The sequence below is a fragment of the Pogoniulus pusillus genome, chromosome Z (genome assembly GCF_015220805.1).
Source record: "Pogoniulus pusillus isolate bPogPus1 chromosome Z, bPogPus1.pri, whole genome shotgun sequence".
Lineage (NCBI taxonomy): Eukaryota > Metazoa > Chordata > Aves > Piciformes > Lybiidae > Pogoniulus > Pogoniulus pusillus.
In genome coordinates, this window is record NC_087309.1 from 71,204,600 (window position 1) to 71,217,402 (window position 12,803).

The following is a 12,803-nucleotide window of genomic DNA, read 5'->3' on the forward strand; positions in this document are numbered from 1 at the left end:
GTGCGCTTTCGCGCCTAAAGTGTGGTAACTCTGCCCTTTGTCTAGCCAAGGTTATAAATATTGGGGGTCTTCCCACCTTTGGGGGTTCCCGCTTTGGATTTTGCCCGTGTTGGATGTATGTCTCTGTGTGATGGTTTGGGGGTTACCCCGCCCCTCCCACACTTTGTATTTGCCCCAGCTAACTCAGACGGCCTCTGGGAATATAGATGAAGCAATTTATTTACAGCTAGCAGAATTTACAAGCAGCTATTTACAATATATACAATTATATACAATTATATACAGAAATATACAAAAGATAAACAATACAAAAGCACAACTCCCCTCCCAGAAACCTAAGTCCCCAGGAGGGGCTTTTAAACCACCCCAACACCTCCCCCCGGCCCTCTCAACCTTACCCCAGTTCTCAGGAAGAAAAGAGGTGCAGCCAAGAGGTTAGGGAGCAAGGTTAGTAGGAGCAGGGTTAATGAGATGTGACCAGGTCCAAGGCAAAAGCAAGAGTGAGAAACAAAATGGAGAAAAAGTCTTTCTTCTTCCCAGAGTTCTCAGCGAGACTATGAGAGAAGTTGACACAATTGTTTTTCATTTCACTGCCCGTTATCTAGTTCTTTACCAAAACATTCTAGCTTGCTTCAAACTAGCACACTCTGCCTGAGTTCGTTCACTCCCTTGTACCTGGACTGCAGAGAGACTAAGGACTTGCTTTACTGTTAGGCACACACCTTTGTCTGCCTAACGACCCTTAACGACCCTTAACGACTCCTGCAGCCGCTGGAGGAGGAAGACAGACCGCACGAGCCAGCCTGAGTGAGTTATTTGGCTTAGCTTAATTTAGTAAGAAACCGCTATTAATTAATAGCTGAGTCCTTTTCCAAAATCTGACTTCAAATATATATAGTCAGATTATTAATGGTATCCTTGTAGATTTCTCATGCAACTTAACCTGTTTATCAAACGAAATTAATCTTTGTATATATAGTTGTGGGGGTGGGTTTTGTAAAAATAAAAAATATCTATTTTTGATAAATTTTCGACTCAGCCACTAATTATTACTGCCCTCTGCAACATTATGGCGCAGTGTATGCTGGGTAGTTCAATCATAGAATTTCTACAAGAAAAGGGATGCCTAATCACAGGACTTGATTTAATTTGGGCTCAGCAAAATTGTAAAAATCCGGAGAAAATCCTGGAGAAATTAGCTGAGCGCTCAGACCCTGTGATTACAGAGTCTCCAACGGAGCATTTCTCTGTTGTTCTGGGGTCAGTCGTGACCCAGACTCTGGCCGAATTTGAAAATTATGAAAAAAGAATTCAGGCCTTGGAAAAGGATTTATTAGCAGAAAAAGCTAAAAGCCAAAGTATCTGGGAAAGCATGCTGGCGCAGACAAAGAGCCTGACCGTTGCACTGACTGCCCAGATGAAAGAAAGGCTTGTAACGCCTGCAGACACCACCTCTTCGGTCTCCGTGTCTGAATTTGAATGGAGTGATTCGCGGGAATCGGGGAGAAAGGCAGAGAATGCCCCGAGGGGCTCTTTGGGGGAGAGGAGTTCCCCGAAACCAGGCACAAAAGACTCTGCAAGAGACTCAGAGAATTCCTCTGCACATGCCTCTGCACGGCAGAAAGTCTCAAAGCCACGCAGAAAGCGCAGGTCCCGACCGGACTCTCCCGTAGCTAGCGGAGAAGAGAGCTCCGGTGAGGAGGGCGCCACGGTGCACAAGCACGTGCTGCCTGTGATTAGGACTGAGTCCATGAAGGGCAGGAAAGGCGCTGCAGGGACCACCGTGATCAAAAAACAGTTCACAGACGCACAGCTCAGTGACTTACAAGTCAAATACGCGAGAGATCCTGGGGACTCAGTCGCTGACTATGTGTATAGAGTGTCCCGAGCCGGTGGGGACCGGGTCCTTCTAGACTCGCAGGAAGCTGCTGGAGACTGGGGGGACGATGTGTTCCTGACATGTGAACCCGAGGGGACACACAGCCTCACCGCTCGGATAGCCTACTGGGCAAGCAGTGTCCGCCCAGCCTACCGGGGGGAGCCGACGGAACTACGGGTCACCAGCTCCTCTGAGCTCATCACTGCTCTCCGCAGACTTGCCTGTGTCCAGGCTATCTATGATAAGGGACATTATGACTGCCCGTTTTATGCCCCTGTGGACCCGGAGAGACTGCACCCTATTATGAAGGGTTTGCCAGCAACTCTGCAAATCCAACTAATGAAGAATGTTGAGAAAATTGAACGTGTGATTGCAGAGAATTCAGAGGACGGTGCTAAAGAGCACGTAATGACTTGGGCTGAACTGTTAACTGACTTGAATGCCCACGGGCTGCAGTTTGGGTTTGGGTCTCCTGAAGGAAAAGGGGCTGGGGAGAGACAGTCTCATGCTTCTCCCCCAGAAAATCCCAGGACTCTGCGCAGGCAGGTCCGGCCAGTGCAGGACTGCCCCCCCAGGGGGACCGGTCCTTCAGGCTTCTCCCCGAGGGGAAGGGGCAGAGACCAACAGAGTGACTGGAGACCCAGAGAAAAGAACAGCTGGTATAGACAAGCCCTGACTTTAGGGGTACCAAAAACTGTTTTAAGGCAGCTGGCAGACTGGCAGCTGAAGGATCTAGTGCGGTGCCTTCAGAAATCGGCTGCAAAATCCAGAGGCAGCTGCGAAAAACCCAGGGCCAGCGACAGCGGCTCGCCCAGCGGTGGCTCCGGGAGCGGCACGCCCAAACGCGGCAGCCCCCCCGCGACTGTTTCAGCTGCTTCTCCGGGCAGGAAGGTTAACTCTTCCTTGCCTTCCCGGCAGGAGTCAAAAAACTAAATGAGGCGGTGACTGTGTCAGGCCTCTGTCACCGTTTTGTAAACATCTGTCAATGGTCTGACAACGATGAGCCCTTTATCCTAATCCCGACTGGACCCGGTAGAACGGCCGTAAAATTCCTAATTGACACAGGTGCTCAAATTAGTGTTTTAAACTTAGAATTGGCAAAGAGCCTGGGGATATATCCATCCCGTAAAAGGATAAGAATACAAGGTGTTACAGGGGCACCTGATAGCTGCTACCTAGCTAAAACAAGGGTGTGGCTCCCAGGGGACAAACGCAGCACCTTGGTGGAAGTTGCCCTAAGCCCCTACCCGGGGAATATATTGGGTTTTGATGTGCTGGCTGGCAAGAGGTGGCATCTTCCAAACGGCTCTCTTTGGAGCTTCGGTGCCTACGGGGTGGAGTCAAGGAAGGTGAGAACAGCCCATGTAAACACCTTGCAGTTGGCTCCAGTGTTACCTCAAGCTGGCATCACCTATGCATCTCAATATCCCTTACCTGCAACAGCCAGGCAAGGCATCTCTGAGGTGATTGCCGACTTGGAGAGGAGACAGATAATCTGTAGGACTCACTCTCCATATAATTCCCCGGTCTGGCCAGTTAAAAAACCGGACGGGCGCTGGAGACTAACAATAGATTATAGGAAGCAGAATGCTAATACTCCTCCCCTCGCAGCAGCAGTGCCTAGCCTAACCTCAGTGGTCACAGCCATTCAGGCTGCATCCCACTCGTGGATGGCTGCCCTGGACATCCGGGATATGTTTTTCATGATTCCCCTGAGAGAGGAGGATAAGCCTCAGTTTGCTTTTACCTGGCAGGGGATTCAGTACACCTTTAACCGTTTACCCCAGGGGTACAAGCACTCTCCTACCATTGCCCACAATGCACTGGCAGTGCTTCTGGACACTATCAAGGTCCCAGAAGGCGTTGTCATTTATCAATATATAGATGACATATTAGTGGGTGGGGACAACAAAGACCAGGTGGGCTCCGTAGCAAAAGCCATCTGGGAACTGCTGACCCAGAATGGGTTAGACATCCCCTCTGCCAAGTGCCAAGGCCCAGGACAGGAAATCAAATTCCTTGGGGCCTGGTGGATAGCAGGAGCAGTGGCAGTGCCTGCTGACACCCTGGAGGAAATTGAAAAGGGCCAAATCCCCGGGAACAAAAAGGAACTGCAGAAGTTATTGGGAACCCTTGGATATTGGAGGAAGCATATTCCCGGCTTCTCGGTGATTGCCAGGCCACTGTATGATCTGCTGAAAAAGCACAAGGCCTGGGATTGGACAGCAAAACACAGTGAGAGCCTTAAAACCCTTAAGGACGAGTTAAAGGCCTACCAGAAACTGGGCCCACTACACCCACAGGACCCCTTAAGGGCAGAATGGGGCTTCTCTGAACACGCTTCCTATTGTGGAATCTATCAGAAGGGACCTAAAGGCCCCACTAGAGCCCTGTTGTTTTCCTCTACAGCGTTCAAGGACACTGAGAAGAGGTATTCTGAATGGGAAAAGGGGCTCCTTTCCCTTACAAGGGCTATTAAGGAGGCAGAGAAGCTTCGCACCACACAGGATATTGTGGTGCAAGGACCTTTCCTCCTGCTTAAACCAATTCTCAAGGGATCCCCTCCACCAGAGGGGATAGCCCAAAAATCCACTGTAAGGAAGTGGTATGCCTACTTAGAGGGAATTGCCCAGCTCATGCCTCTAAGAGAGGGCCCGGCCAAGGTGTCCAAACTTCAGCAGCCAGTAAATCCAGATACAACTTTACTGGGACAGCCCTATAAGCCATCTCCAATAGATGTAGCTCCAGAGATAACCACAGACTCTGACACTGAGGGAGTGTGGTTCACCGATGCCTCTTCCCAGAGAATGGGCGCACAGTGGCACTACAAAGCAGCAGCTTTAGAAATCAGTACAGGCAGGACTGTTACTGAGGAGGGTGAAGGCAGTGCTCAAGTGGGTGAACTGCAGGCCCTCATGTTAGCTGTAGAAAATGGTGCCAAAGCCATCTACACAGACTCCTATGCCACCTTTAAGGGAGCTACGGAGTGGATTTGCCAATGGGAGGCAAATCAATGGGAGATTGGCAGCACCAAGGTCTGGAGAGCTGGAGATTGGCAGAGACTGCTGGAGATAGGCCGGTCGAGACCCATCAAGGTGGGGTGGGTCAAAGGGCACTCTAAGAAGGAAACCCCTGCTGCAAAATGGCATCAGCAGGCTGACTACCTGGCACGTATCCATGTAGTGAGCAGTGGGGAAAAGGATTGGGAGAGATTAGCTGAATGGTTGCACCTTAAAAGGGGACATTCAGGCAAAGCTGATCTCTACTATGAGTGCAGGTCTCGGGGATGGCCAGTCTCACTCTCAACATGTGAGACCATTGTTTCAGCCTGTCCACAATGCCAGATAAGGCTGAAGGCCAACCACCCAAACCATGCACCAGCCCAGCATATCCGCCAGGACAAAAGCCTCTGGAACACCTGGCAGGTGGATTATGTGGGACCCCTCAAACCATCGCATGGAAAAAAATACATACTGGTTGGCGTAGAAGTGGTCTCTGGTCTAGCCATGGCCACTGCCACCAGTGCAGCCTCGGGAGCTCAAACCGTTGAGACTCTCAAACACTGATTTGGCATCTTGCCAATGCCTGAGTGCATCCAGAGCGACAATGGATCGCACTTCACTGCAACCTCAGTGCAAGACTGGGCACGTAGTGAAGGGGTGAAATGGGTGTTTCATACCCCGTATTACCCCCAGGCAAATGGCATTGTCGAGAGGGCAAATGGCCTGATAAAAAGACATGCAAATGTGTCTAAGGGTGGCTGGGACTCGCATTTGGCCCAAGCAGTCTTTCCAGTCACGGGAAGAGCTACAGAAGCCCCCAGAATAAAGACCTGCTGCCTAGGTGAGCCACGTGGTCACTGACCACCTGCCCCAGTACAAAAGGCCAACCTATAGGGGTAGTGCCAATGACACGGGGTAAACCCAGAGGCTTATATGCCTGGGAAGCCCTAGATGCAAATGGAAAAGGCCACCGGATCAGTACACAGTGGATCGTCCCCAACTATTAATTGCTAAGCCTGGCCTTTATAGGCCGAGGCAGATTTTGTCTCCTTACAGGTTAAGGTCGAGGCAGAGGACCAGTTCCTGACCACCTGACCAGCACCTGGGAAAAGGAGAACCAGCTACACGAGAGATGGAGTCATATCACCGGGGTGGCCAGTGGATGATGGCATCAGGACCCACGGACTGTGACCTCCAGCCATGGACTCAGAGCATCCAAGGCTCTGCCATGAACTTGGTCGCTCTACCAGGAACAGAGCAATCTTCAAATTGACTGTGTAGCTTTATTTAATACTGTTTGGGCTATTGTTAAGCCTTGTTAAGTATTGTTAAATATTGTTGGGGCGATTAATGTGTTACATATTGTTAATGTTGGAAAAGGCTAAGCCATATATATATATTAATAGGTTCCTAAATTGAAGGGGGATCACCTCTCACTCAAGTTCTAGACAAAGATGCTCATTACCACCGGGGTGGGATGTCCTGGAGTCCTGTACCCCTAAATTCCTCTCCTGCCTGGACTTCGGGGGGAAAGGGGGAAAGCCGCCTGGTTTCCCCCCCCCTCGCCTGCCCTGCAGCCGTGAACGGGGCGGCGACTGCCCCGTGAGTTCCCGCGCTGGAGCCAGGCTGGGATTGGCCGTGCGCTTTCGCGCCTAAAGTGTGGTAACTCTGCCCTTTGTCTAGCCAAGGTTATAAATATTGGGGGTCTTCCCACCTTTGGGGGTTCCCGCTTTGGATTTTGCCCGTGTTGGACGTATGTCTCTGCCTAAGTTCGTTCACTCCCTTGTGCCTGGACTGCAGAGAGACTAAGGACTTGCTTTACTGTTAGGCACACACCTTTGTCTGCCTAACGACCCTTAACGACCCTTAACGACTCCTGCAGCCGCTGGAGGAGGAAGACAGACCGCACGAAAGAAACCGCTATTAATTAATAGCTGAGTCCTTTTCCAAAATCTGACTTCAAATATATATAGTCAGATTATTAATGGTATCCTTGTAGATTTCTCATGCAACTTAACCTGTTTATCAAACGAAATTAATCTTTGTATATATAGTTGTGGGGGCGGGTTTTGTAAAAATAAAAAATATCTATTTTTGATAAATTTTCGACTCGGCCACGAATTATTACTGCCCTCTGCAACAGTGCCTTTCAACGAATCATTTAAATCTGGTTTGTCTGCCTGGTTCTGTTCCTTATGTGGTGGTGGAATTGAGACTGAGGCAGAGGGAACCTTTCCCACAGCAGCAGCTGCTGGTTCGGCAGAAACAAGTGGGGCTAAAGCAGGAGCAGCAGAATTAGCAGGCTCACTGACATTAGTGGACTCACCCTCTGAGGACACCGACGCATCCTCCAGTACCACTTCTGGTCCCCTGATTGCAGGTGGAAGAACTTTTGCCTCAGCAGCCCCTCTAATGGCAGACATCCCAGTGTCAGGGACTCTCCTACAGATTCAAATGTTCAAGACACATTTTCCGCAAACAAGCTCCTCAACTTTATCCATCTGAGGGACTTTGCCATAGCCCACACTGTTTGCAGCCAAATCCAGCGCTGCTACTGCAGCACTCTGTGACTGCACCCCCACAGGGGTTCCACTGTTTCTACCCTTACTTTCCCCCAATATATTCGGTATTAATGGACCCAGATAGTTTCCTGTCTCCACGCTTCAGGGTCAGTGGGGTATGGGTCATGTTCAACTACTTTTTTCTCTTTCAGAGGATGTTTTGCTGCTCTGCAAGAAATCCATCTGCCTGGTGTTGTGGCCTTCCCTCCCCTACTTTGGTTGTTGACTGTATCTTTAAGGTTTATCTCCCTGTTACTGCCTCCAGAGAAGGTAAAGACCTCATTTGTAGCCTGTTTATTCCTGCATTTCTCTCTTCTCCAAACTGCAATCAGACCTACAATAGCAGCCAGAAACATAAAATTTAAACATATTCGGCAAGCTACTGGATAACTCAGGTCTCCCAAGTAACTCCTAGTCTCTGACACAAGCATAACACATGGCATGCCCTCAGGTATATTCTTAAACCCTAAAACTTCCATAACAAAATTTCCAACCTTTGTTAACTCACCATTTATCCAGTTCCAAACCATCTTAGCAACAAATGAGCACACTTGACAATTGTGTCATGAAAGTAAATTGCTGCTGAACCATTAAGGTCAAAATTGAAGCAATAATGGGGCCAGAATATACCAAACAAATACATTTTCCCTCAACTTCCTTATCCTGATTATCAATTAAAAAAAAAAAACCCAAACTACGATCGTGTCCCACATTTGGAAAAGTGCCAAAATTAATGTCCTGAGTTAGGGTAGATCCCTCCCCTGATAGAATAAATTCACTACAACATGGATTTTTGGAAAAGTCAGGAAAATGAAATTGTATTTCTTATGGATTAAACTAAATATAACAGAAGAAGGAGAATAAACTATTACAGAAATATAATAACCTTAAGGAAGATGGGGATGGGGTCATGCAGCAGTGAAGCAGCCAAAACAGAAGTGGGGGAAGATAGCAGTGGGCGCAGCAGAAACAGCAAGGGTATGTTACAAGCTGTGCTTCCAGACATAAAGCTCTTGATGCTCCAATGAAATGATATTACTTTACCCATTGTTGCCATTATACAGCCTATCCCTAGAATGTTCACCTCTCCACTCAAAGCTTCCACTTCTAAGTTTCTCTGTTCTGATTATTGTTTTTAATGTCTGAGCTAAAAATCTAGCTCAAAAGGCCGCAAAACCACAGTGTTACTTTTTGATTAAACCATGAAGCTAAGTACAATCAGTCTAAAGACACATGTAGCCATGCAAGAATATGAAAAAAAAAAAAAAAACCCAAACAAACTAAAATGTACTTGGAAAATTCTGTCACACTCTGTATAAGTAGGAAATTCTGAAAACAAACACAAAACTATTATAAAAATACTTTTTTTTTTTTAATAAGCAAAACTGTCATTAAAGAGTAACAACTGAAAGCCATTTTAGTCTATTTGGTAAATAACATCTCTAAGCACAATTTTTAACACTTACGACTTACAGCTTTAACACATGAAAATAAAAAAAAGCTCAAACTTTTTTTTTTTTAAAAAGGGGGAAAATTACTTTATTTTCAGTCTTCTGTAATGTAAAAATGAGATTTTTAAAATTGTTTTAGATTTGTTTTTCTTTCAGATTAGGTAGAAGTCTGAAATGACATTTGTAAGTGTTTTGTATTCTCCACAAAGATACTTCTTTTGATGAGATATCTGAGGTGATCTGAAAGTCAGTATCAAAAGGAAACTTGAATTACAGGCAAAGAATTGCCATATGTATAAATGATGCAGGAATTATTATTGTTTGGTTGGTTTGCTTTCCTTCAGAATATGCCTAATTGTCAAGTAGACATAAATGCTGAAGGCTATTATGAAGGCAAACATTTTAGAGGTGTTAAGAAATTTTAGGTAGATGTCAAAATCCACCATTCATTCAACAAATGAATTTTGATATGTAAGCCATATATTACTGGATTTCTTTAGAAAAAGCCTGGGCAGTTCACCAACTGTGATCATGATGCAGTAAATGAAAGGCAGTCTTCTGCAACTGCATTTTACAGAGCCTTGTATTTTGCCCTAAAACACTGTCCTGTATTTCTATAAAAAAATTCTTTTCCTGATGAGATACAGACCACCAGGAAATTACTATGTCAGTTCCACATTTCGTCATGGTTATGTATGCCCATGGAATTTATTCTTTGAGAACAATTTTTTTTTTTGAGTGGTGGTACTAATAATAGAAATTTTGTTTTCTATTTAGTAGCATTAATTATATTCCAAGACTGTACAATTTCAAACTGGATTTCAACATTGTAATTTTCCTGTAATGTAAGCAAATTAATTTTCCTGTGTTTTTCACTGCTAGTGTTTTCTGATGTTGCTGAACCATTTGTTGTTATTGGGCTTTACTGAGGACCAGTAGCATGCTCTCTATGACTAAATTCAGGCAAACTGATCAGCAAGTGTAAATTGAAGATCTACCAGGGTAGCCCCTTTTTTTCTACTGTTGGTGCATGTTGATGATCTTTTTGACACTCAGTATTTCTCTTTTGAAATAATAACTTATTCTGCAATGTCTTACTGGATATAATCCATCATTGTGTTATTCGCATTTTTGTTATTTTTACTTCCTCTCGTACCCCTTTTGACACAAGATTCCAGTTGTTTGCTGAATCCATTCCAACCCCTTCAATCTCTTTTAGGATGATTTGAGTCACTTTCTTAGGTCCATTCAGTGCTTGTGGACTTCTCAGCCAGAGGGCAACTTGCTCAAGTAGAGATGGTTTGGAAACGTGCTTTCTCACAGGTAGTGAGGATCATGGAACCATGGTGTCATAGAATGGCTTAGGCTGGAAAGGACATCAGAGATCATCTACTTCAACCCAATTGACATGAACAGGGATGCCTCTTGAGGCCCAAGGCCTCATCTCATCTGAGCATAAACACCCTCAGGGAGGGGTCTTCTACAACCACACTAGGCAACCTATTATAGAGTCTCACCACCCTTGTACTGAATAACTTCTTCCTAAGATCCGGTCTAATCATACTCTCTCAGCTTAAAACCATTTCCCCATGTCTTGTTGCTAGACACCCTTTTGAAAAGTCCCTCTCTAACTTTCCTGAAGGAGTACACTCCTTGAGATGTGAGCTATCTAAGATGATCATCTTCTAAAGCTGAAGTGACAGAAATTATTTAAAAAGTGGGAGATGACTTATAGTGGTTCTGAGCGTCACCACCTCCTCCTTTCCTCCCCCCACCCTCCCCCCACCCCCTGCCCCGGCAATGAATTCAGACTAGACTCAAGCCAGCTAGAAGTTAAGGAGTGAAGCTTTATATATACAGCTTAGCAAAATACTGAAGCAGATATTTACAATATATTACAAACATTTACATCTATATACAGAAATAAACAAGCTAAAAGTAATACAGAAACACAGTATCCCTTCCTAGCAGGTGCTCCCAACCACTCTTCCACCTTCTTTCCACCCCCTCCAACCTTCCCCCTTATCCCAGGATCTCACTCTTATGTGCAAGGTGAGTTGGAAGAGGTTGGCAAAGGGGGTTAAGAAGCAGAATGGTTAGTTGGAAAGTATGCAGGGTCAGGCAGAAGGGTTAATGCAGGAGAGGCCAGGAAGAGACTGCCTTATCTATCTTTGTGTCTTTGTTTTCCTATGTCCCAGCAGAGTGAATGGGTAATATAAACATCACCTTATTCTCTTTTCACACCCAATAATCTCATTTCTCTCATTAAAATATTATAATCAGTCTCAAACCAACACATGACTTCTGGAATCCAATGTAAGATTAGAGGGTAAGTCAAAATGGGAGGGAAGAACTGAAAAAACACTCTGTGCTATTGTTTGTAGTAGTAAAGGAAACCATACTAAATTAAAAATCTGTAACATCTAGATCATAATCTATCCTCTTTCTTATGTTGGTGGTAGCAAGTTAGGGTAATAATAACAAAGAAAAGCAAGGCAAGAGATATCATCACTGCCAATGCAGACTAATCTCTTCATTTGAAGTCATGGGACAAGTCAAACCAGAACAAAAAGCTGGATCTGGGACTGTAAGTGTCTACTAGTTTGCCCCAGCCACCCTTTCTCTTCTAGCAATAGTGCACCTCCATAAGGTATGAAAATATGAACAAGGTATCAGAAGACTCTCTATATCTTACCTATATTCATCAATTCCTCATGACTCTGGAGGATTAAAGGTGTGTTATCCCTTTTACAGAGACTGGGTTTACTGGTTTTACTGGTGTCACTGGTTTTACTCATTTTACTAGTTTCCCTGAATCCAAAAGGCTGCTTAGAAATCTCCACTAAAGGAATTCCCTATTTCAAATAATGACAAATCTGAGTGAGATCTTTTTTTTTTTCCTGAATGCTCATATTTTCTTTTTGCACACAGACCTGTAAAGGAATGGAAACAACATAGCTTTAAGTGAAAATGTAATATATATAAAGATGTAGACACATGTACTTGCATTGTGTTCTTGAAATGCTGCTGCTCAGTGGCATATTTCAAGATGCAGAAAATAAACTGCTCAATACTCATGCTGGTTTGCATGCTGAACCAAGATCTTTTTTTTTTTTTCTTCTTCTTTGTGTTAAATGGACATTTTTGGTTTGTCTTTTTCTTCTGGTTTTGAAGACAAGTTTTGATTTTTACTGTACATTTTATCTCAGTTTTATTGGGTGAAACTATTTCCCAATATATTTCTAAGCATAAAGCCAGAATGAGATATTTCATTGTTCAACTTTTCTGTAATTCAGGAATTGTTAATTGCATGCTGTTCAAATGTATGATAAACCCCACAGGTCACAATTGAAATCAGGGATAAATTTTACTAAACATGGTACAGGTTTTAAAGGTAAACTTTGCCTAGAAGAACATTTTAATGGCTAAGAATTAAAGGTTAATTTCTGGAGTTGATCATTAGCCCAGGCAGAGATGATATAAACTGTGGAGGTTCTCATGTTTTTGTAGCAGTGGACAATTCAGCCTGTTTCAAAAACCAGTCCAAGTCCTTACAGCTCTGACGTTACTTGAGGTATTAATAATCACATATATTTGTCCATAGAAATGTTTCTGCAGTCGTTGTGTATAAGATATAAATGCTTTTGATCTTTGATTTGTACAGAGGTCTCTCTGGAGTAAAGTAATGTTATTCCTGCGGCATGGTACAGAATTGGACTACAATTACATTTAATATTCTGTAACACAACAAACTATTTAACATTCAGATATCTTTTATTTTTTAATAGACTTTGTAGCACTTAAAGCAGCTTTCACAATGATAGTCTGACTATAATTAATTACTATTTTGTGTCTTTGTTATTTCACAAAATTCACAATGGTTCACTGCACCAATGCAGACAGTTTTACA